At 39.1% G+C, this 25,000-nt stretch overlaps 1 protein-coding gene and 1 long non-coding RNA gene across 4 annotated transcripts in view; one reads left to right on the top strand and one right to left on the bottom strand.

Annotated features, from left to right (window-relative positions):
* LOC133551326 (nuclear receptor subfamily 6 group A member 1-A-like) overlaps nt 1–25,000 on the bottom strand; it is a 279,246-nt gene that overhangs the window by 150,647 nt on the left and 103,599 nt on the right. The window lies entirely within an intron of this gene.
* LOC133551332 (uncharacterized) overlaps nt 18,403–25,000 on the top strand; it is a 77,072-nt gene continuing 70,474 nt past the window's right edge. For all 3 annotated transcript variants that reach the window (XR_009806478.1, XR_009806477.1, XR_009806476.1), the window contains exon 1: nt 18,403–18,675. This is a non-coding gene — a long non-coding RNA (uncharacterized LOC133551332). The remainder of the gene's footprint in view (nt 18,676–25,000) is intronic.

Genomic DNA, 25,000 nt, shown 5'->3' with positions numbered 1-25,000 from the left:
ATACTACAATACATACCTACAGCATGTATATAAAACAACAGGGGTTTTTACAATGCTTTATAGGCGGAATGAAGGGACTTTCATTACTTCCATAATTACAGTGGGGCAAAAAAGTATTTAGTCAGCCACCGACTGTGTAAGTTCTCCCACTTAAAATGTTGACAGAGGTCTGTAATTTTCATCATAGGTACACTTCAACTGTGAGAGACAGAATGTGAAAAAAAATCCAGGAATTTACATTGTAGGTATTTTAAATAATTTATTTGTAAATCATGGTGGAAAATAAGTATTTGGTCAACCATTCAAAGCTCTCACTGATGGAAGGACGTTTTGGCTCAAAAACTCACGATACATTCATTCTTTCCTTAACACGGATCAATCGTCCTGTCCCCTTAGCAGAAAAACAGCCCCAAAGCATGATGTTTCCACCCCCATGCTTCACAATAGGTATGGTGCTCTTAGGATGCAACTCAGCATTCTTCTTCCTCCAAACACGACGAGTTGAGTTTATACCAAAAAGTTATTTTTGTTGATGACATTCTCCCATGTGCTCTCTGGCTTAAGCATGGGGACACGTCTGGCACTGCAGGATTTGATTCCCTGTCGGCGTAGTGTGTTACTGATGGTAACCTTTGTTACTTTGGTCCCAGCTCTCTGCAGGTCATTCACCAAGTCCCCCCGTGTGGTTCTGGGATTTTTGCTCACCGTTCTCATGATCATTTTGACCCCACGGCATGAGATCTTGCGTGGAGCCCCCGATCGAGGGAGATTATCAGTGGTCTTGTATGTCTTCCATTTTCTGATAATTTCTCCAACAGTTGATTTTTTTTCACACCAGGCTGCTTGCCTATTGTAGATTCACTCTTCCCAGTCTGGTGCAGGTCTACAATTAGTTTACTGGTGTCCTTCGACAGCTCTTTGGTCTTGGCCATCGTGGAATTTAGAGTCTGACTGTTTGAGGCTGTGGACAGGTGTCTTTTATACAGATAACGAGTTCAAACAGGTTCCATTAATACAGGTAACGAATGGAGGACAGAAGAGCTTCTTAAAGAAGAAGTTACAAGTCTGTGAGAGCCAGAAATCTTCCTTGTTTGAAGTGACCAAATACTTGTTTTCCACAAATAAATTATTTAAAATTCCTACAATGTGAATTCCTGGATTTTTTTTCCCCACATTCTGTCTCTCACAGTTGAAGTGTACCTATGATGAAAATTACAGACCTCTGTCATCATTTTAAGTGGGAGAACTTGCACAATCGGGGGCTGACTAAATACTTTTTTGCCCCACTGTATGTTCATATGTATGCACACGTATTATAAGGATAATCCACTGAAATGGGCCAAATATGTTTCATTTAGCAGAGAGTTGGCGAGCGTTTCCTCAAATTGTGTAAATGACAGTTTGCAACGCGCCATCGCTCATAATCTCACTGCAGCTTCCCCCGACGCTTGATGGAATTTCCATTGCTTGCAAAAAGACACTTCAAAGGCGGAGACGCGTCTAATCTCCTCCACTCTGCGCACGGACACATAACGACGTGATAATAAGATCCTTGCAAAGCGTTCCGAGGAGCCGGAGATGAGAATTTCATTTTCATATCTGCCTCTTCGCCTCTTCTTTTCCAAACATCTCCCAATAATCACCATTTAGTTTGTTATTTTTTTTACAGTAAGGGAACATTATTCATGTTTTTAAAATGTAGCTCATCAGCTGATCTCTGATCAGTCAGAAAAGATAAATGCCAACCGCCGTGCTTAAGTTATAGCTAATACCGAATTTCCTTGAATTGCCGCCAGGGCGCTAATTAATTTAAAACCTCTTCTCACTCCTACGCTTACCAAAGGCATGCGGTAAAAGTAAGCATGCGCTAATTAAATTAAAACCTCTTCTCACTCCGGCACTTACCAAAGGCATGCAGTAACAATTTGAGTGTGATGTAAGCTTGGACCTTAAATCCTACTGAATAGCTTTTAATCTTCTTCCCTTTATGCAATTTCAAATTACCGGTATTGAAATCAGCCTCCTCCATTTTGGAAAGGATGACAGGGGAAGAGTCACGAGTTTGACCCGGTGGTAATACTAAACATGCGCTAATATTTTGGGAAGCGAGTTTGACCTGGTAGTAATTCAAGGCAGGTGCATACTATATACCATGCGGCAATTAAAAAAAATACGGTATTCACATTAAAGACAATACAGTACCGACTGCTTTAGTGTGCAGTCATAATTATTATGATTTTAGATAATAAAATCTTACTTTGAAAACTACTGCTGAGTTGTTATTATTGTTGTTTATTATCATTTGCAGGTATGACACTAAGCTGCAATTATACTTGCAAGTATAAGACGTTAGATGCCAGCAGTGTATAGTTTATGATGTCTTTTTCTGATTTTGTTGCACCCTAAAAAGTTTTAATACTTTAAATATTGTACTTATCACGCACCGCTGTTAGGTTGTAACGTGCATCTTCGTTGTTGTTTTCGTTAACACATTCGTTGAAATTGGCGTGTAAAATCCCTAATGCTAATCAGTAGCATGTCAATACAGTAACAAAGCCAATTAATGTTAGCATCAAGCCTGTGCATTTTTGGGAAAAGGGAGCCTTACTTTACTTAAGTTGGGAGCGGTTTTTGAGGTAATAACTTTGTTGGCGTTGTTCATTTCAACATTGCCTAAAGCAGGGGTCACCAACCTTTTTGAAACCAAGAGCTACTTCTTGGGTACTGATTAATGCAAAGGGCTACCAGTTTGATACACACTTAAATAAATTGCCAGAAATAGCCAATTTGCTCAATTTACCTTTAACTCAATGTTATTATTAATAATTAATGATATTTATCTTTGTGGAAACACTGATCATCTTAATGATTTCCCACAATAAGTATATATAGAAACAGATAAATATCAATATGCAACATGTTATTTTTATAATTTCTCTAAGTGCACATTTTTCAAATTGAAAATTTTCAAATGATCACTTCTAAGACAGTCTTGTGAAATCAAAATATCCCATTAAAACTAGCTAGCCACTAACATTTTTTAACGAATCAAGAATTACTTTCCTTTTACGGAAAGTTTTTTGTAGAGAATAAATGATGAAAAAAACACTTATTTGAACATATTAAAAGAGGAGAAAACACGAAAAAAAATAAAATTACATTTTGTAACATAGTTTGCTTTCAATTTCGACTCTTTAAAATTTTAAAATTCAACCGAAAAAAAAGAAGAGAAAAACTAGCTCATTTGAATATTTTTCCAAAAATTGAAAAAACAATTTATGGAACATCATTAGTAATTTTTCCTGATTAAGATTAATTTTACAATTTTGATGACATGTTTTAAATAGGTTAAAATCCAATCTGCACTTTGTTAGAATATATAACAAATTGGACCAAGCTATATTTCCAACAAAGACAAATCATTATTTCTTCTAGATTTTCCAGAACAAAAATTTTAAAAGAAATTCAAAAGACTTTGAAATAAGATATACATTTGATTTTACAGATTTTCTAGATTTGCCAGAATATTTTTATTTTATTTTCATCATAATAAGTTTGAAGAAATATTTCACAAATATTCTTTGTCGAAAAAACAGAAGCTAAAATTAAGAATTAAATTAAAATGTATCTATTATTCTTTACAATAAAAAAAATAAATTTACTTGAACATTGATTTAAATTGTCAGGAAAGAAGAAAAAGGAATTTAAAAGGTAAAAAGGTATATGTGTTTAAAAATCCTAAAATCATTTTTAAGGTTGTATTTTTTCTTTAAAATTGTCTTTCTGAAAGTTATAAGAAGCAATGTAAAAAAATAAATGAATTTATTTAAACAAGTGAAGACCAAGTCTTTAAAATATTTTCTTGGATTTTCAAGTTCTATTTGAGTTTTGTCTCTCTTAGAATTAAAAATGTCGAGCAAAGCGAGACCAGCTTGCTAGTAAATAAATAAAATTTAAAAAATAGAGGCAGCTAACTGGTAAGTGCTGCTAATTGAGCTATTTTTAGAACAGGCCAGCGGGCGACTCCTCTGGTCCTTACGGGCGACATGGTGCCCGCGGGCAACGCGTTGGTGACCCCTGGCCTAGAAGTAGTTTGGCAGAGTCGGCTCTCAGTGTTGCTGGAGTGATCACCAAGTGCTGAAGTGTGAATGGTACTCATTCTTAGCCACGATTTATATCCGAATTGTTGTTATATGTTCCTCATTTGCAAGTATGAAACTAAGTTGCACTGTAAAAATAATACTACAAGGGTTGTACTTATTACACACCAGCTGTTAGATTTCAACGCGCATTTTACTTTTATTTTTCATTACCAAATTCAGAGGTGTTAAAATCGCCATATAAATTGCTAATGCTAATCAGTAGCATATCAATGGCAAAGCCAATGTATATTAGCATCAAGCTAGCGCATTTTTGGAAAAGTGGAGCGTTTTTTGTTGTTGGCATTGAAGATTGCAACACTACCCAGAGCAAGGGTTTTTAACCTTTTTGACCTTAGGGCCCAACTTTACTGCTACAGAGGGGACCAGGGCCCCAATAAAATACTAAAACCAAAGTAGTATCTTGATTTTAATTGCATAATCACTGTTTACAACCTTGTACAAACCCCATTTCCATATGAGTTGGGAAATTGTGTTAGATGTAAATATAAACGAATACAATGATTTGCAAATCATTTTCAACCCATATTCAGTTCAATATGCTACAAAGACAACATATTTGATGTTCAAACTGAAAAACATTTTTTTTGTGCAAATAGTCTTTAACTTTAGAATTTGATACCAGCAACACGTGACATATAAGTTGGGAAAGGTGGCAATAAATACTGATAAATAGAGGAATGCTCATCAAACACTTATTTGGAACAAATAAGTGACTATATTATACAACTCACTAGCAGCAACCCCCCCATGCATCAGTAAGGTGGGCGGGGTTGGGGAAGTAGGGGTGTAAAGTATATTCCGGAATTCTCATGGATGCAAAGGATTCTGGGTATTTGTTGTGTTGCGTTTATGCTGTGTTACTGTGAGGATGTTCTCCTGAAATGTGTTTGTCATTCTTGTTTGGTGTGGCTTCACAGCGTGGCGCATATTAGTAAGAGTGTTAAAATTGTTTATATCACAACCATTAGTGTACTCTGTATCACCCAGTATGCCCTTCAATCTTGTATGTGTGTTTGCGTAAGCTGCATACAGCATGTTACTAGACTGGCAAACGGTTCGTACATGTTGTTGAAGGCGTCTAAGGCAATGGCTTCGCAGCACACCCTTATTCCTGTTATTTGAATGATCACCGTCGGATATTCGCGAGAACGTTAGCGGCTCCCATTGCCTTCTTTACTTTGTGACAGGGGTCAAACTAGCTCTTTTAGTGGTAAAGGTCGCCGACTCCGGATATATAACAACAGGTAGGTGGCGGGCGGTTGGGGTTCTGATAAAATGTTGGTTCGGGTAGATGGCGGGTGGATGACGACTTTAGTGATGCGGTTGCGGATGATAAAATTGCCTATCCACTCATCTCTAATCTATAATATGAAGTATAAACATGATGTTCTAAAAGCTCAACTACTCGAATCCAAACAACTTTCATATTTCTCGGTTATCGTCACGGATGAAGATAAATTGTAGAGTAGATATCGACACAGATGATATCACATTGGCACAACAAAGAGGTGCCTGCTGGCATATTGGTTGTAATATTGTGTGTGCAATACTGAAGAATATGCTAACATGAACACCTGCTGCTAAATTGTAAGAGAGGAGATGCTTTTGAAGTCCCAGGCGTGGATAACCGGATTAAATATTATCTAACTATTCCTCCAGCTTTCCAACATGATCCTGTGTTTGGGAATTATTTAACCTTTTAAAAGTTCAGAACATCCACACTGGGGGATGTTGGGTCTGTGTTGCCATGGTGAACGGTCAGTGTCAATAAACATGTGTCCATATAACTAGAACAGGGGTCGGCAACCTAAAATGTTGAAAGAGCCATATTGGACCAAAAATACAAAAACAAATACGTCTGGAGCGGCAAAAAAATAAAAGCCATATTACATACAGATAGTGTCATGAGATATAAATTGAATTATGAGGACTTAAAGGAAACTAAATGAGCTCAAATATAGCTACAAATGAGGCATAATGATGCAATATGTACAGCTAGCCTAAATAGCATGTTAGCATCGATTAGCTTGCAGTCATTCAGGGAGCAAATATGCCTGATTAGCACTCCACACAAGTCAATAACATGAACAAAACTCACCTTTTGTGCATTCATGCACAACGTACAAAGTTTGGTGGACAAAATGAGACGGAAAAAGAAGTGGCATAAAACACGTCCTAGACAGTCGGAGATAGTTGTACATGTAAAAAAAACACGGTGCGTTCAAGGACCGACGAATTTAGAAGGACAAAACGGCGCTCGCCAAATACTGGAATTAGTGAAGCATGTTTAATAAAAAAACAGTGTGCTTTATAACTATTAGGGAGGTTTGTGTCATGTTTGTTCTCCTACAGAAACCATATTAAAACAAAAAATATATTTTTTCCTCTCATCTTTTTCCATTTTTCATACATTTTTGAAAAAGCTCCAGAGAGCCACTAGGGCGGCGCTAAAGAGCCCCATGCGGCTCTAGAACCGCGGGTTGCCGACCCCCGAACTAAAAGAATATGAGGGTTAATCTGTGTTTTTACTTCGAAAGCTTTTCTGGACACTGAATTTAAGTAACGGAGGTTTCTGCGTTTGATTTTTTATTTATATCTTTATTTTTATTTTAACATCAAATTATGCTGACTATTTCAATAAATAAACATTTGTGAGGAAAATGTATAAAAGTTCAGTTTGTTTAATCTATTGTAGTGGTGTTCTCTACACAAAGTGCATTTCAATTTAGTGTTGTTTTGATATGTCATCTTACTGACATCATGCACAAAAGTGCACTAATAGCCTGTTTTAAAATGTCTCTGACAATCGTGTACTTTCTGTTTTGGAAATTACATGAGTGTTTGTGCCACTGCTTAATAACTATTTAATAAATACAGTTTTGGTCAATTGACTTAGTTGTGATTTCCTTCCCTGCACAAAAGTTCAAAATGAGCATATATTAATGCAGTATGAACAATAATGTTTTGATGTAGACACATAATATCATCATACTGCTGTGATTGTATGCATTATTTGTTCATTCAAGCCAAAGGCAATATATTGAGATACAGTGGGGCAAAAAAAGTATTTAGTCAGCCACCGATTGTGCAAGTTCTCCCACTTAAAATGATGACAGAGGTCTGTAATTTTCATCATAGGTACACTTCAGCTGTGAGAGACAGAATGTGAAAAAAAAAATCCAGGAATTCACATTGTAGGAATTTTAAAGAATTCATTTGTAAATTATGGTGAAAAATAAGTATTTAGTCAACCATTCAAAGCTCTCACTGATGGAAGGAGGTTTTGGCTCAAAATCTCACGATACATGGCCCCATTCATTCTTTCCTTAACACGAATCAACCTTCCGGTCCCCTTAGCAGAAAAACAGCCCCAAAGCATGATGTTTCCACCCCCATGCTTCACAGTAGGTATGGTGTTCTTGGGGTGCAACTCAGTATTCTTCTTCCTCCAAACACAACGAGTTGAGTTTATACCAAAAAGTTCTATTTTGGTTTCATCTGACCACATGACGTTCTCCCAATCCTCTGCTCTATCATCCATGTATCCATTTTGGTATAAACTCAACTCGTCATGTTTGGAGGAAGAAGAATACTGTGTTGCATCCCAAGAACACCATACCTACTGTGATGCATGGGGGTGGAAATATCTTGCTTTGGGGCTGTTTTTCTGCTAAGGGGACAGGACGATTGATCCGTGTTAAGGAAAGAATGAATGGGGCCATGTATTGTGAGATTTTGAGCCAAAACGTCCTTCCATCAGTGAGAGCTTTGAATGGTTGACCAAATACTTATTTTCCACCGTAATTTACAAATAAATTCTTTAAAATTCCTACAATGTGAATTCCCGTATTTTTTTTTCACATTCTGTCTCTCACAGTTGAAGTGTACCTATGATGAAAATTACAGACCTCTGTCATCATTTTAAGTGGGAGAACTTGCACAATCGGTGGCTGACTAAATACTTTTTTGCCCCACTGTATATATCGTGTATCGCAATATGGCCTAAAAATATCGAGATATTAAAAAAGGCCACATCGCCCAGCCCTAGTTGGCAGGAAAAAACAAAAAAAATCAACACAAGCGCTAGAGAAACTGTTCATTTAAGCAATCAGGTGCCAATAACGAGATCATCTCCGACTGAAGTCATGTTGTCATTTTTAACAGTGTAACTGAACATTGTTAGGTCATATCAACACAATGGTGACCTATGTTCCATCCAAGATATGAACTGTAATGTCACTTTAGACCGTCTGGAAGGCCAATTTGGTTGGGTTGAAGAAAAAGGCTGCGTGGCAGCGTGTTGCATATTATCCAGGTCACTGTGATCTAATCAGGTGTGAGTGGAATGACTGCCAGCGCTCCGGGCTTAGTAGCTACTCTCATGACTGGAATCTGAGGGAACACTTTTTGGGTTTAGGACGGTCAACATTAGGGCTCCACTGAATGAAATTGAATCGATTAATCCATCAATAATTAATGTAATTGACGTTTGTATCCAACTGTTTTGTAGACTGCGTTTACAAAGTTGTCCCAAATCGCATCTTTTTTTCTTAAATCAGAATTTTTCCAGTTGACTGTTTCCAATGCAAGTAAAATGTCATCTTTAGCAGAATCCGATATGAACAGGCAGAGGCCCCAATGTAGCCCCAGTGAGGCAACAGCAAAGGAAATTGAACAGATTCCATAAATCATGGGTGTCAAACTCTGGCCTGTGGGCCAAATTTGGCACGCCGTGTAATTTCACTTGGCCCTGGAGGCAATATCACATTAATATTAGAGCTGGCCCGTCGCTATAACACCGCATTCACCGCTAATACTCTTACTCGCCAACCCTCCCGATTTTCCCGGGAAACTCCCGAAGTTCAGTGCCCCACCCCAACAATATTTGGGGTGTGCTTTAAAGGCACTGCCTTTGGCGTTCTCTACAACCTGTCTCCACGTCTGCTTTTCCTCCATACAAACAGCGTGGCCGCCCAGTCACACACACACAAGTGAATGCAAGGCATACCTGGTCATCAGCCATACGGGTCACACTGAGGGTGGCCGTATAAACAACTTTAACACTGTTACAAATATGCAGCACACTGTGAACGCACACCAAACAAGAATGACACATTTCGGGAGAACATCCGCACCGTAACACAACATAAACACAACAGAACAAATACCCAGAAAGCCTTGCAGCACTAACTCTTCCGGGACGCTACAATATACACCCCCCGCTATCACCAAACCCCGTCCACCTCAACCCCACCGCCGAAAAGAGGCATTCAATTTTTATTTAAATTTTATTTGATATGCCATTGATATTTTTTAATTATTATTATCATTTGAAACTCGATTTTGCATGTCACTATAAAGTTATATAAGCCTCGCTTGTTCAATATTCATCGCAAAACTTGTTTGGGTCCCTATTAAAAAGGTTAATTTGTTCAACCTCGGCCCGCAGCTTTGTTCGGTTTTAAGTTTTGGCCCACTCTGTATTTGAGTTTGACACCCCTGCCATAAATGGACAAGGAAGTTGGTATGCCCGGCAATATTCGGAGGATGCTACCTAGCTAAATGTGACGCCACACAACAGGCAATATTGGATTATATTCCATAAAAGCGGAATCACGAAAAAACACAAAGGCAGCACCCGGAGGATGGCTGGGTTTTAAAGGCCTACGGAAATGAGATTTTCTTATTTAAACGGGGATAGCAGGTCCATTCTATGTGTCATCCATCCATCCATTTTCTACCGCTTATTCCCTTTTGGGGTTGCGGGGGGCGCTGGCGCCTATCTCAGCTACAATCGGGCGGAAGGCGGGGTACACCCTCGACAAGTCGCCACCTCATCGCAGGGCCAACACAGATAGACAGACATAATTCACACTCACATTCACACACTAGGGCCAATTTTAGTGTTGCCAATCAACCTATCCCCAGGTGCATGTCTTTGGAAGTGGGAGGAAGCCGGAGTACCCGGAGGGAACCCACGCATTCACGGGGAGAACATGCAAACTCCACACAGAAAGATCTCGAGCCTGGATTTGAACCCAGGCCAGCAGGACCTTCGTATTGTGAGGCAGACGCACTAACCCCTCTACCACCGTGAAGCCCCTATGTGTCATACTTGATCATTTCGCGATATTGCCATATTTTTGCTGAAAGGATTTAGTAGAGAACATCCACGATAAAGTTCGCAACTTTTGGTCGCTAACAGAAAAGCCCTGCCTTAACCGGAAGTCGCAGACGATGACGTCACATAATGAGGGCTCCTCATATCTTCTGTCCAAAGGCAAAACCTAGTAACTCACTTCTAGCTGATTTTGAGAAAACAAAGGAAAACCAATCTATCTTGATGCTGTCTTACAAAGATCTACAAAGTCATCAAACGTATAGATGTTTTCTTGAGCTTTCATTTTCTTGCCGATTGAGCCATGGATTGAATCTGCTCTCATGAACGTGTGCCCTTTCTCCAGATATTTTATCACAATCTCGGGTGGGCCCCATTCTGCGTTTGCACATTGGGCAAGAGCCGTGTACAGCGTCCAGTTTTTGTTTTGACCTCCACAGTTATCTGCCCAAAAGAGTATGCAAGGGGAAGAATCAAGAACATTACATTTAATGAAGGTGCTTGCAACGTCCTGGGCCAATCTTCCAAATATCCCCTCGTGCCATAATATCACATAATCAGGTTGACCGTCGGCCCCCATTCGTGCAAATGTCTCATTAAAAATGCGAAGTTTCAAATGTAAGCATAGAGAAAGCTGAGAGGAACTATTTTCTGCAGGTTTAGAAGCAGGAAGTGAAGTGAAGTGAATTATATTTATATAGCGCTTTTCTCAAGTGACTCAAAGCGCTTTACATAGTGACACCCAATATCTAAGTTACATTTAAACCAGTGTGGGTGGCACTGGGAGCAGGTGGGTAAAGTGTCTTGCCCAAGGACACAACGGCAGTAACTAGGATGGCACAAGCGGGAATCGAACCTGCAACCCTCAAGTTGCTGACACGGCCACTCCACCAACTGAGCTATGCCGCCCCACAGCTGTGCTCTAAAGGGTGAGCACGATGAGCTCTAAGGTGGTGTGGTATTAGCGGTCTCGGTGAAGACGAGCGCCTTACATCATTTACAGACTACGTTGGTCTGACTACGGTCGTTTTGTAAGAACCCCCAAAACACGCCAAACTGTCGAAGTAGTCCTGGGCAAAATAGCCTAAATATAAATTCTCAATTTTTTTTTTTTTCTACCAAAAATTCTATTCATAATTTGTCCACATAAAAAAAAAAAAAAAAAAAAAGAAAATGTAAGAAATGCTTAATAAAGTGAAATAAAAAAATAATGCCAAGTGTGAAAACACCTGAGGAGTTTCTGCTGTGGGCTTCACGGTGGCAGAGGGGTTAGTGCGTCTGCCTCACAATACGAATTTCCTGCAGTCCTGGGTTCAAATCCAGGCTCGGGATCTTTCTGTGTGGAGTTTGCATGTTCTCCCCGTGAATGCGTGGGTTCCCTCCGGGTACTCCGGCTTCCTCCCACTTCCAAAGACATGCACCTGGGGATAGGTTGATTGGCAACACTAAATGGGCCCTAGTGTGTGAATGTGAGTGTGAATGTTATCTGTCTATCTGTGTTGGCCCTGCGATGAGGTGGCGACTTGTCCAGGGTGTACCCTGCCTTCCGCCCGATTGTAGCTGAGATAGGTGCCAGCGCCCCCCGCGACCCCGAAAGGGGATAAGCGGTAGAAAATGGATGGATGGATGGAGTTTCTGCTGTTTTAGTGGCAGGAAATTACAGCTGTGCTCAGAAGGGTCAGCACGGCTAAGATGGCGTGGTCTTTGGTCTGACTACGGCGCCTTTGAAAAAAATCCAGAATTTCGCCCTACTGTGGAGGTAGGCCTGGGCAATAAAGCCTTAATTTGAATTTTCTGTTTTTTTTTTTTTTCCTACCACATATTGCATTCACTATTTTTTCAGGTTAAATAAAAATAAATAAATAAAGGAAAACGTAATAAACGATAGATAAAGTGATAGAAATAGTGCCGAGTGTGAAAACCTGAGCAGTTTCTGCAGGTTTAGTGGCAGGAAGCTACAGCTGTGCTCTAAAGCAGTGGTTCTCAAATGGGGGTACGCGTACCCCTGGGGGTACTTGAAGGTATGCCAAGGGGTACGTGAGATTTAAAAAAAATATTTTAAAAATAGCAACAATTGAAAAAATCCTTTATAAATATATTTATTGAATAATACTTCAACAAAATACAAATGTAAGTTCATAAACTGTGAAAAGAAATGCAACAATGCAATATTCAGTGTTGATGTTAAAGATTTCGTTTTTTGTGAAGAAATGTTTAGAATTAAGTTGATGAATCCAGATGGATCTCTATTACAATCCCCAAAGAGGGCACTTTAAGTTGATGATTACTTCTATGTGTAGAAATATTGATTTATAATTGAATCACTTGTTTATTTTTCAACAAGTTTTTAGTTATGTTTAGATCTTTTTTTCCAAATAGTTCAAGAAAAAACACTACAAATGAGCAATATTTTGTACAATTTAATAAATCAGAAAATGATGACATAGTGCTGTATTTTACTTCTTTATCTCTTTTTTTCAACCAAAAATGATTTGCTCTGATTATGGGGTACTTGAATTTAAAAAAATGTTCACAGGGGGTACATCACTGAAAAAAGGTTGAGAACCACTACTCTAAAGGGTAAACGCGGCTAAGACTACGGTCCCTTTGGAAAAATTAGAAAAAAGTGCCATAGCGTCCAGGTGACTTTTCTTCATCTTAACGTTTTCTTCTCACTCCATGCACAGAATCCATCCTAACATGATAGTTGATACCGTCACCTTGCTTCCGTACTTTCGCATTCTCCCGGCAAAGATAAGAAAAAGATAGACAGTTTTATCGAACACATTTTTTTTGGTCTATCGAAAGGGTGTCAACCAATCAGGTTTTATCCAGCCTGCAAGATGAATTTGCTAAGCATAAAAATTTGCTGAAATGTTTTAATTAAAGGCCTACTGAAACCCACTACTACCGACCACGCAGTCTGATAGTTTATATATCAATGATGAAATATTAACATTGCAACACATGCCAATACGGCCTTTTTAGTTTACTACATTGCAATTTTTAATTTTCCGCGAGTTTCTTGTTGAATACATCGTTCATGGCTAAAAGTCGTCTGCTTTAACCACATAATTACACAGTATTTTGGACATCTGTGTTGCTGAATCTTTTGCAATTTGTCCATTTAATAATGGAGAGTATAAAGAACAATGCTGTTGGTGGAAAGCGGTGTATTGCAGCTGTATTCTAGCACCGAGACACAGCCGATTTGTTTGTTGTGAAGCGGAGCGGTCAAGCGAAAATGTTTTCTATACGTCAACCAGCATGTTTTTGGATGGGGAAATTGTGATATATATCTTACCGGAGAAATCATTGGATTATTCGTCATCCTGCAGCAGCTGTCAAAAAAGGCAGCTATGAGCTTGGCTCCTCGGCTTTTCTCTGAGACAATTCGTATTCACCGCAGCCATCCGACCTCGAGGTATGTCTTTACAATCTTTAAAATCTCACTAAAACACTATTAAAACAATAAGCAGATAAGGGATCCTCCAGAATTATCCTAATAAATGTGTCTAATTACATCCTAAACGCTCACACTGCCGTCGCCCGGAGCTGTCGTTTTTTTTTTATTTTTTATATTCCTTCACTATCAATATCCTAATTCACGAATCATTCATCCTCGCTCAAATTAATGGGGAAATTGTTGCTTTCTCGGTCCGAATGGCTCTTACTGCTGGTGGCTCCAATTAAAAACAATGTAAATATGTGTGGAGCCCTGCAACTCGTGACGTCACGCGCACATACTTCTGGTAAAGGCAGGGCTTTTCTATTAGCGACCAAAAGTTGCGAACTTTATCGTCGATGTTCTCTACTGGCAATATCGGGAAACGATCAAGTATGACACATAGAATGGACCTGCTATCCCCGTTTAAATAAGAAAATCTGATTTCAGTAGGCCTTTAAAGAAACTACTGTTTTAAATGTGTCCACTGGAATAGCAATTCTTTGCATCATATGTTGCTATGGTACGTATAACTTCATAAGGGGCGGAGCTATGTGCCGTGTTATGATAGAGGTAACACTTCTATGTTTGGACACAACGTACTTACGCTGCTTATTAGTTTTACAGTTTACCAAATGTGGATTGTTACGTTCATTGATTGTCAAATATGTCGTTGATGATGTAACATTTGACACTTCTACACAAAGCAATGCTTTAGATCATGGGTGTCAAATTCTGGCCCGCGGGCCAGACTTGGCCCGCCGTGAAATTTAATTTGGCCCTTGAGGCAATATCAATTTAGCATTAGAGCTGGCCCGGCGGTGTTCTACAGCGTTGGTGCCGCTGTAGAACACCACATTCACCGCTCATACTTGCCAACCCTCCTAATTTTCCCGGTAGACTCCCGAAGTTCAGTGCCCGTCCCGAAAATCTCCCGGGGCAACCATTCTCCTGAATTTCTACCGATTACCACCTGGACAACTATATTGGGGGCGTGCATTTAAGGCACTGCCTTTAGCGTTCTCTACAACCTGTCGTCACGTCCGCTTTAGCTCCATACTAACAGCGTGTCACATAATATTTGTGGCTTTTACACACACACACACACACACACAAGTGGATGCAATGCATAACTGGTCAACAGCCATACAGGTCACACTGAGGGTGGCCGTATAAACAACTTTAACACTGTTACAAATATGCGCCACACTGTGAACCCACACCAAACAAGAATGACACACACATTTCAGGTGAACATCCGCACCGTAACACAACAGAACAAATACCCAGAACCCCTTGCAGCACTAACTCTTCCTGCAAACTGACCAATAATTAACGTTTTATTCATGCATTTTCTCTTGCTACTTCAAGGCTTGAATGTTTTGTTCATTCATTGTTATTTTATTTTCAAATTTATTATTAGCCTGTGGAAAAAAAATTATATGTACCTCATAAGATTGCAAATAGAAAAAAAGGCATTACATTTGTATTTAATTTTTTTTTTGATATGCCATTGATATTTTTTAAAATTAGTATTATTATTATTTGAAACAGGATTTTGCATGTCAATAAAGTTATATAAGCCTTGCTTGTTCAATATTTATTGCAAAACTTGTTTGGGTCCCTATTAAAAGGTACATTTGTTCAACCTTGGTCCGCGGCTTTGTTCCGTTTAAAATTTTGGCCCACTCTGTATTTGAGTTTGACAACCCTGCTTTAGATAGTCTGTACATTTCCTGTTGTACTTATAACCGGGGACACATTTTCTGGGCGCACATAAAAATGCTGAAATACTAAGTATCCCATGCTACATATGTTCATAATAAACCACATGATGTTAGTACATCAGTTGAGAAAAATAAGTCATTACATTAATAATGTCCTGTAATTTGATGTTTACGTTTTTTATTCATTTAATCTTCTGATGAAAACAAGCACGGATTGGAATTTGTCTGATAGAAACCAATTTTCACCATTTTGACTGATGAACATTATCACATCATTTATTCAGAAAGTATAAATAAACAAAAATGAAGATAGAATACTATTAACCGCAACATGTGAGTGTAGAAAAAACATGATTTCTGCATTTTCAGAATGTGCTCTGTCTATTTTTAAACAAAGAAAACAATCTGAAGTTGTCTTTATTTTTACGTTATCGCGCCATGATTTATGTTACTCCATTTTTTTTCCCACGTTAGCTGCACCAACTAAATTTCAGATTGGTTTCCCATTCATTAGCCGCACTGGACTATAAGTTGAAATGAGTTATTTTCATATAAATATCCTGTACATTTTTATTTACATACCTTAACTGTTTCGGATCAGTGTCTAACACGTCTGTAAAACGGCTGATCAAATAAAACAGAAGTCATGGTCATGGACCCACTAGCTGCGGAAGCTAGCTCTCCGATCAGCAAAACAGACTCAATAACTCCACGATAAAGTTTTGGTGAATTTACTGCGGAATTTGTGAAACTGAAAGAAGACAAAAGGAATGCAGATGTAATTTAATGATACTAACACAGACCCTCGTTAACATGTTGGCATATCAGCTAATACTAACGACGCTAGCGTCATTACATCACGATAGCACGTACAAATATGCATGGAAACACTCCTACAGACGTCACCCACATTGTTTAAGTTAAATCGTAATTTTTACAAACTTGGAGTGATGAATGAAGAATCCTTTGGAGCAAAATCGCTATGGACGGTTATACTTCCGGTTTTAGTCATCAAACCAGCATGTGGATTTTCAAGCCGCAACACCTGCAGCGAGCAAACTCGTCCAAAGGATTGGCGGCACAGCACAAACAAGAACACACTATTTCAGCGTCTCCGCTTGTGTTTATTGACAACTATTGAACACAAAATATGCCTGTTGGCGCAGAAAAATCCTTCAATTAGCCGCACTGTTTTTTTGTAAGCCGCAGGGTGTGAAGTGTAGGAAAAAAAAAGCGGCTTCAATTTCGGAATTCACCATATTTATTGATCCAACAGCACAATTGATTTGTCATCTCGTTTTAAATTTAGAATATGGATAATACATCATATTGTGCCATTTAGTCAGTGTAGTCAGTAGAGGTATAACGGTACACAAAAATGTTGGTTTGGTACGTACCTCGGTTTAGAGGTCACGGTTCAGTTAATTTTCGGTACAGTAAGAAAACAACAAAATATACATTTTTTGGTTATTTATTTACCAAATTTGTAAACAATGGCTTTATCCTTTTAACATTGGGAACACTACAATAATTCTGCCCACGTTAATCCACATTAAACTGCCTCAAGTTGTTGCTTGGATTAAATAAAATGACAAAACCTTTTTTCTACATATAAAAAGTGCAACATTAAACAGTTTCAAGTCAACTCATCATGCATAATTTATTACAGCATTTGGGAAGCCTGTAGTTGACTTTTATTATTTAAATGTTATATTTTTGTCAACATGTGATAGCAGGGACCCTGCCATTCAAAACTAGGCTGCTACATTACTAATGATTAATAAACATTAGCTGAAAAAAATAGTACAATAGCAATAGGAGAGACTATTCATCCCTGAACACCATGGACTTCATGTTAGTTCATGTGAAATAACAGACGGACAGGGCTTTGCTGCCCCTAACACACACACACACACACACGCACACACGCACACACACAGCAAAATGAGCTAACGTTACGCTAAAAGCTAATTAGCCTTCACCTCAAGCCAGAACTACGAAGTTTATAGAAGGTCAACGGGCTCATAGTGATGCTAGTAGTATCTGTGACTGGGAAGTGATTTTTATAATTTGGGGAGAGTATGATGTCCGCTGCTAAACACATTTCTGCTCGACGCTGAAGCATTGACAACATGCGTTCTCAATACGCACTGCTGATTGGCTGTTGTATCGCTCTGAATACGCACTGCTGATTGGCTTTGTATGTAACCAATCAGATGGTTGTGTGGGCGGGACAATGCTGGGTGCTCAGACAGAGGCAGAAAGCAGAGCAGCTTGTTAAGACTTTAGCTTACAAACTCGTTCGATACACCTCCGAACCGGACCGAAACCCCCGTACCGAAACTGTTCAATACAAATACACGTACCCTTACACCCCTAGTAGTCAGTGTTCATAATTTGTGTTTTAACATTATTAAAGTTATTTTCAATATTCAGATATTGCTTGTGGTTGGAGTGTCCGCCCTGAAATCGGTAGGTTGTGAGTCATACCAAAGACTATAAAAATGGGACCCATTACCTCTCTGCTTGGCACTCAGCCTCAAGGGTTGGAATTGGGGGTTGAATCACCAAAATATGATTGCTGAGCGCGGCCACCGCTGCTGCTCACTGCTCCCCTCACCTCCAAGGGGGCGGAACAAGGGAATGGGTCGAATGCAATGGGTAATTGCACCACACCGAGAGTGTGTATGTGTGACTATCAGTGGTACTTTAACTTTTTTGTATTATCTCAGAATCTTTTACCCACTTCCACTCACAAAGACTCCGCCCACTTTGGCAGCTGTTCAATAGAGAAGCCTTCTCCTGTTTTATGGTCTGGGCTCAAACCAATCACGGCACCCCCCCACCCAGCCAATAGGGGCGGCCTCGCCGCCGCACGTGACTTTGTCCGTCAAGCGCCTCATATATAGCGCATGCCAGAAAATGTGGGGCAGTTCAATAACTGGTGTGTGCGCGCGCGCGGGCAGGCGGGAATGTGGGTTCTTGTTTATCTACGCGGCCGCGCAGACGGGAGGGAGGGAGAGAAGAGTGAGGGGAAAACTCCTGGCTGAGGTCCCACGAGCAGCAGGGAGAGTGTGCATGTGTGTGTGTGTGTGTGTGTGTGTCTGCGTGTGTGTGTGTGTGTGTGTCTGCAGAGAGCGGGACATCGCTAGCACAACTTCTCACCCTTGGAAGCGTTTCCACTTTTCTGCTACGTCGACAACTTTTTGCTCCGCGCCGCCGGTAAGTATTTCAACTACTTGACCCCAAAAAAACGTGCTGATTTGACGCCACCATGTTTGAAGTTGCCACCGAGGAAAAAAACAGGTTTTTAGTTCCTAGTTTGGTCGTGTGAGCCGAACTTTGAGACGGATGATTGTGGGAGCGGGCCGGACAAAGCGTGCAGACTGAGAGAAGTGTTTGTTCGCCGCAGAAGGCAGACGCCGGGCTCGCCCAGCCAGACCGGAGACAAAAGCAAACGGGCCGGCCCAGAAAGGCCGGCTGAGAGTCTCACACGTGCAAACATTCCGAACAAGAGGGGTCGGCAGGAAAACGTGCACAAAAAAAGGAACAGACGTGGCGTCAGAAAGGGGAAACGCAGAATAGGAAGTCCGAGTGTGGGCGGTGGTTAAAAATAGACAAAGAATAGGAGTCATCGCACGGGCTCCGTTTCCTTTTTTCACGGGTTTCCCCCCCGCGACTCACACGGAGAGCGTTTGGCTTTGGAATGTAGCGAGGTCTGGTTTTTTTTTTTTTTTGGTCCGCTTTTGTTCAAAGCTCTTAATCCAAAAGGCCGGCGAGCGACAACGGCACTGCTGAGGACCGCAGATGTCCACCCGGCTGCACGCACACAAAGGCTTAGTTGGCGCCGCCGCAGACGACAATCGCGCAAATATCGTGACTAACGAGGAGGGTGGGGGCTGGGGGGGGCGGGGGGGGTATAAGAAGTGTGGACTGGAACTGGGGGTGACATACCTGTACGTGTCGAGTCTCGCCACCTAGATACGCATCTTCGCCCGCATCGTGGCGGACGTCAAAGGCAGGTTGACGTGGCGTCCTAGCTCAAACTTCAAAGAGTTCTAAAAAAATGTGGCAGAGGGACTCTTCTCTTCAAAAAAATGGTCAAATGTTTTTTTATTGTTGATCCGTCACTCCAGGACATTTGCCGTGGTGCAAACTCACGCGAGTTCAACCGATACCTTGCAACTTTGTTCAAAGACCACAACTTCCCATCACATTTGTCTCAGAGCGCTACTCAAACGTGCACGGAAACTTTCTAATGTGTAACAACGTATCAACTACCGCCTTTTACAGACTGTAGAGCGCAACGGTGTATAAGCCGTGCTAGCTAAATTTCCGATGTTTTTTTTCCATATATTAGCCACGCAAGCTAAATTTCAGATTTTTTTCCCCATATATATTAGCTGCACGAGCTAAATTTCCTTAGTTTTTTCCATGTTTTAGCCACACAGGCTAAAGTTCCAATTTGTTTTCCTGATAGCCGCACCAGCAAAATAAAAAATAAAAAATAAAAATTCCCATGCCAGCGCCCCCCGCGACCCCGAAAGGGAATAAGCGGTAGAAAATGGATGGATGGATGGATAGTTGCACCAGCAAAATTTCCGATTTTTTCCCATATATTAGTCGCACTAGCAAAATTTACGATTTTTCCTCATATTAGCCGCCCCAGCTAAATTTCCGTTTTTCCCCCATATATTAGCCGCACCAACTAAATTTTCCATTTTTCCCCCCCATATATTAGCTGCACCCACTAAATTTCAGAATTGTTTCCATATATAAGCCGCACCAACAAAATTTTCGATTTTTCTCCATATATTAGCTGCACCAGCAAAATTTCAGTTTTTTTTACCCATGTACTAGCCGCACCAGCAAAATTTCAAAAATGTTTTCCCATATATTAGTTGCACCAGCAAAATTTCCAATTTTTTTCCCATATATTAGTCGCACTGGCAAAATTTACAATTTTTTCCTCATATTAGCCGCCCCAGCTAAATTTCTCTTTTTCCCCATATATTAGCCGCACCAACTAAATTTTCAATTTTTTCCCCATATATTAGCTGCACCAACTAAATTTGATTGTTCCCCATATATTAGCTGCACCAGCAAAATTTCCGTTTTTTTACCCATGTACTAGCCGCATCAGCAAAATTTCAAAAATGTTTTCCCAAATATTAGTTGCACCAGCAAAATTTCCGATTTTTTTCCCATATATTAGTCGCACTAGCAAAAAATACGATTTTTTTCTCATATTAGACGCCCCAGCTAAATTTCCGTTTTTCCCCCATATATTAGCCGCACCAACTAAATTTCCCTTTTTTTATCCCATATATTAGCTGCACCAACTAAATTTCAGATTAGTTTCCATACATAAGCCGCACCAACTAATTTTTCGATCGTTCCCCATATATTAGCTGCACCAGCAAAATTTCCGTTTTTTTTTTACCATTGTCTGGCCACACCAAATAAATTTCAGATTTTTTTCCATGTTCAAGCCGCGTCAACTAAATTTGTGAAATTTCCCCCATATATTAGTCGCACCAGCAAAATTTCCGATTTTTTCCCATATATTAGTCGCACTAGCAAAATTTACTATTTTTCCTCATATTAGCCGCCTCAGCTAAATTTCCGTTTTTCCCCCATATATTAGCCGCACCAACTAAATTTTCCATTTTTCCCCCCCATATATTAGCTGCACCCACTAAATTTCAGAATTGTTTCCATATATAAGCCGCACCAACAACATTTTCGATTTTTCTCCATATATTAGCTGCACCAGCAAAATTTCCGTTTTTTTTACCCATGTACTAGCCGCACCAGCAAAATTTCAAAAATGTTTTCCCATATATTAGTTGCACCAGCAAAATTTCCGATTTTTTTCCCATATATTAGTCGCACTGGCAAAATTTACAATTTTTTCCTCATATTAGCCGCCCCAGCTAAATTTCTGTTTTTCCCCATATATTAGCCGCACCAACTAAATTTTCAATTTTTTCCCCATATATTAGCTGCACCAACTAAATTTGATTGTTCCCCATATATTAGCTGCACCAGCAAAATTTCCGTTTTTTTACCCATGTACTAGCCGCATCAGCAAAATTTCAAAAATGTTTTCCCAAATATTAGTTGCACCAGCAAAATTTCCGATTTTTTTCCCATATATTAGTCGCACTAGCAAAAAATAAGATTTTTTTCTCATATTAGACGCCCCAGCTAAATTTCCGTTTTTCCCCCATATATTAGCCGCACCAACTAAATTTCCCTTTTTTTATCCCATATATTAGCTGCACCAACTAAATTTCAGATTAGTTTCCATACATAAGCCGCACCAACTAATTTTTCGATCGTTCCCCATATATTAGCTGCACCAGCAAAATTTCCGTTTTTTTTTTACCATTGTCTGGCCACACCAAATAAATTTCAGATTTTTTTCCATGTTCAAGCCGCGTCAACTAAATTTGTGAAATTTCCCCCATATATTAGTCGCACCAGCTAAATTTCAGATTTGTTCCCATATATTAGCCGCACTAGCTACGTTTCTTTTGTTTTTTCCACGTATTAGCCACACCAACTAAATTACCAATTTTTTTCCCCATTAGCCACATCAGCTGTATTTCCGATTTTTTGCCCATATATTAGCCGCACCAGCTAAGTTTCTGTTTTTCCCCATACATTAGCTGCACTGGCAATTTTTCAGATTTTTCCATATATTAACCGTACCAATTAAATTTCAGATTTTTTCCCCATATATTAGTCACACCAGCTCAATTTCTGTTTTCTTCCATATATTAGCCGCACCAACAAAATTCCAGATTTTTTTCCATATATAAGTCGCAACAACTAAATTTCCGATTTTTCCCATATATTAGCCGCACTAACTAAATTTCCGTTTTTATTAGTCGCACCAGCTAAATTTCCAATTTTTTCCCCATTTATGATCCGCACTAGTTATATTTCCTTTGTGTTTTCCATGTGTTAGCCACACCAACTAAATTTCAGATTTTTTTCCCATTAGCCACACCAGCTAAATTTCCAATTTTTTCCCCAATATATTAGCCGCACCAGCTAAATTTCATTTTTTTCACCATACATTAGCTGCACTAGCAAAATTTCAGATTTTTTGCCATATATTAACAGTACCAATTAAATTTCTGATTTGTTTCCCCATATATTAGCCGCACAAGCCAATTTTCAGTTTTTTCCCATATATTAGCCGCAACAACTGAATTTCAGATTTTTTCCCATATATTAGTCACACTGACTAAATTTCTGTTTTTTTCCATATATTAGCTGCACATACAGAATTTCAGTTTTTTTTTCACCAATTGTTAGCCACACCAACTAAAGTTCCGATTTTTCCCCCATATATTAGCCGCAACAGCTAAAGTGTTTTTCATGTATAAGCCACACCAACTAAAAATCTTTATTTTTTCCACATATATTAGCCGTACTAGCTGCATATCCTTTGTTTTTTCCATGTGTTAGCCACACCACTTAAATTTCAGATTTTTTCCCGTATATTAGCCGCACCAACTAAATTTCAGATTTTTTTCCATATACAAGCCGCAACAACTAAATTTCCGATTGTTTCCCATATATTAGCCGCACTAACTAAATTTCTGTTTTTTTTCCCCATATATTAGCTGCACCTGCAAAATGTCAGATTTTTTCCCCACATATTAGCCACACCAGCTAAATTTCCATTTTTTTCCATGTATAAGCCACACCAACTAAAATCAGATTTTTTCCCCAAATATTAGTCGCACCAGCTAATTTTCAATTTTTTTTCCGATATATTAACTGCACTAGCTAAATCTCCTTTGTTTTTTCCATGTGTTAGCCACACCAACTAAATTTCCGATTTTTTTCTCATTACCCCCACCAGCTAAATTTCAGATTTTTTTCACTATATATTAGCGGCACCAGCTAAATTTCTGTGTTTTCCCCATACTTTAGCTGCACCTGCAAAATTTCTGATTTTCCCCCCCATAAATTAGTCGCACCAACTAAATTCAAATAAATAAATAATACATTTATTTTATTTATCATTTAACTAAATTTCACATTTTTCCTCAGATATTAGCCGCACAAGCTAAATTTCTATTTTTGTTCCCAATAGCCGCACCAGCTAAATGTCAGATTTTTTTCCCTCATATATGAGCTGCACCAACTAAATTTCAGTTTTTTCCCCATATATTACATGCACCAGCAAAATTTCTGATTTTATCCAATATATTAGCCACACCAACTAAATTTCTAATGTGTTCCCATGTATTAGCCGCACCAGCTAAATTTTCATTTTTTTCCCATGTATTGGCCGCACCAATTAAATTTCTGATCTTTTTTACATATGGAAGCCGCAGCAAATAAATTTCAAATTTTTTTCTACACAGGCGCACAGGATTATAAGACACAGATATACAGTATACGTTGCGAAATTAGTTATATACTCAAAAATATTCTGTAAATGTTTATTTACATACCTCAATTTTTCCAAACGATGTCTGTAACACGGCAGTAAAACGGCTGATCAAACAAAACAGAAGTAATCGTCATTGGCCCACTAGCTGCGGAAGCTAGCTCTCCAATCGGCTAAACAGACTCAATAACTCCACGGTGATGTTTTGGAGAATTTACTGAGGAATTTGTGAAACTAAAACAATAGAAAAAGAACGACGTTGTAAGTTAATAATACTAACACAGACCCTCGCTAACGCGTTGGCATATTAGCTAATGCTAACAACGGTAGCTGGATTACATTATAATAGCACGTACAAATATGCATGAAAACACTCCTACAGACATAACACACAAATTGTTTAAGTTGTAAAAAATCGTAAAAACTTGGATTAATGAATGAAGAATCCTTTAGAGCAAAATCGCTTTGGATGGTTTTACTTCCGGTTTAAGGTTGTAAAACAGGAAGTACATTTTCCATCCGCAACACCTGCAGTGAGGAAACTTGTCCAAAGGAATGGCGGCACATCACAAGCAACAACACACCATGTCAGTGTTTCTGTTTGTGTTTAATGAAATTTACTAAACACAAAATATGTCAGTTGGCGAAGAAAAATCTTTAAATTAACAGCACTGTTTTTAAAGCCGCAGGATTCAAAGCATAGGAAAAAAGTAGTGGTTCAAAGTTCGGAATTTACGGTATTTATTGATCAAACAGCACAACTGTCATTCTCCCGTGTAGCTCAGACCCACGTCCTATCTACAGTGCTAAACCTTCTGGGTAATGTAATATATAAATTAGGGCTGTTAAAAAAAAAAACTGGTTAACTCATGTGATTAATCACTAACAAAGAGTGCATTAATTATGTACCGATGGATGGAAGGTTGCAGATTAACCACCAAATATATCGATTTTTTTTATACTCATTTACTTTGAGGTCCTTTATCCTAACTGTGCATGCTTAATTTTAATTATGTAAGCAAGCAATTTTACGGCAATCCATCACAATTAATCCAAATTCAAAAGGGTGATTAATCTGATTAAAAAATAAGTTATTCTACAGCGCTAATGTAATAATGTACCTCCTAGTAA

This window comes from Nerophis ophidion, linkage group LG01, assembly GCF_033978795.1.
Source record: "Nerophis ophidion isolate RoL-2023_Sa linkage group LG01, RoL_Noph_v1.0, whole genome shotgun sequence".
In the NCBI taxonomy this organism is placed as follows: Eukaryota; Metazoa; Chordata; class Actinopteri; order Syngnathiformes; family Syngnathidae; genus Nerophis; species Nerophis ophidion.
This window is presented reverse-complemented; position numbering and strand designations above follow the sequence as displayed.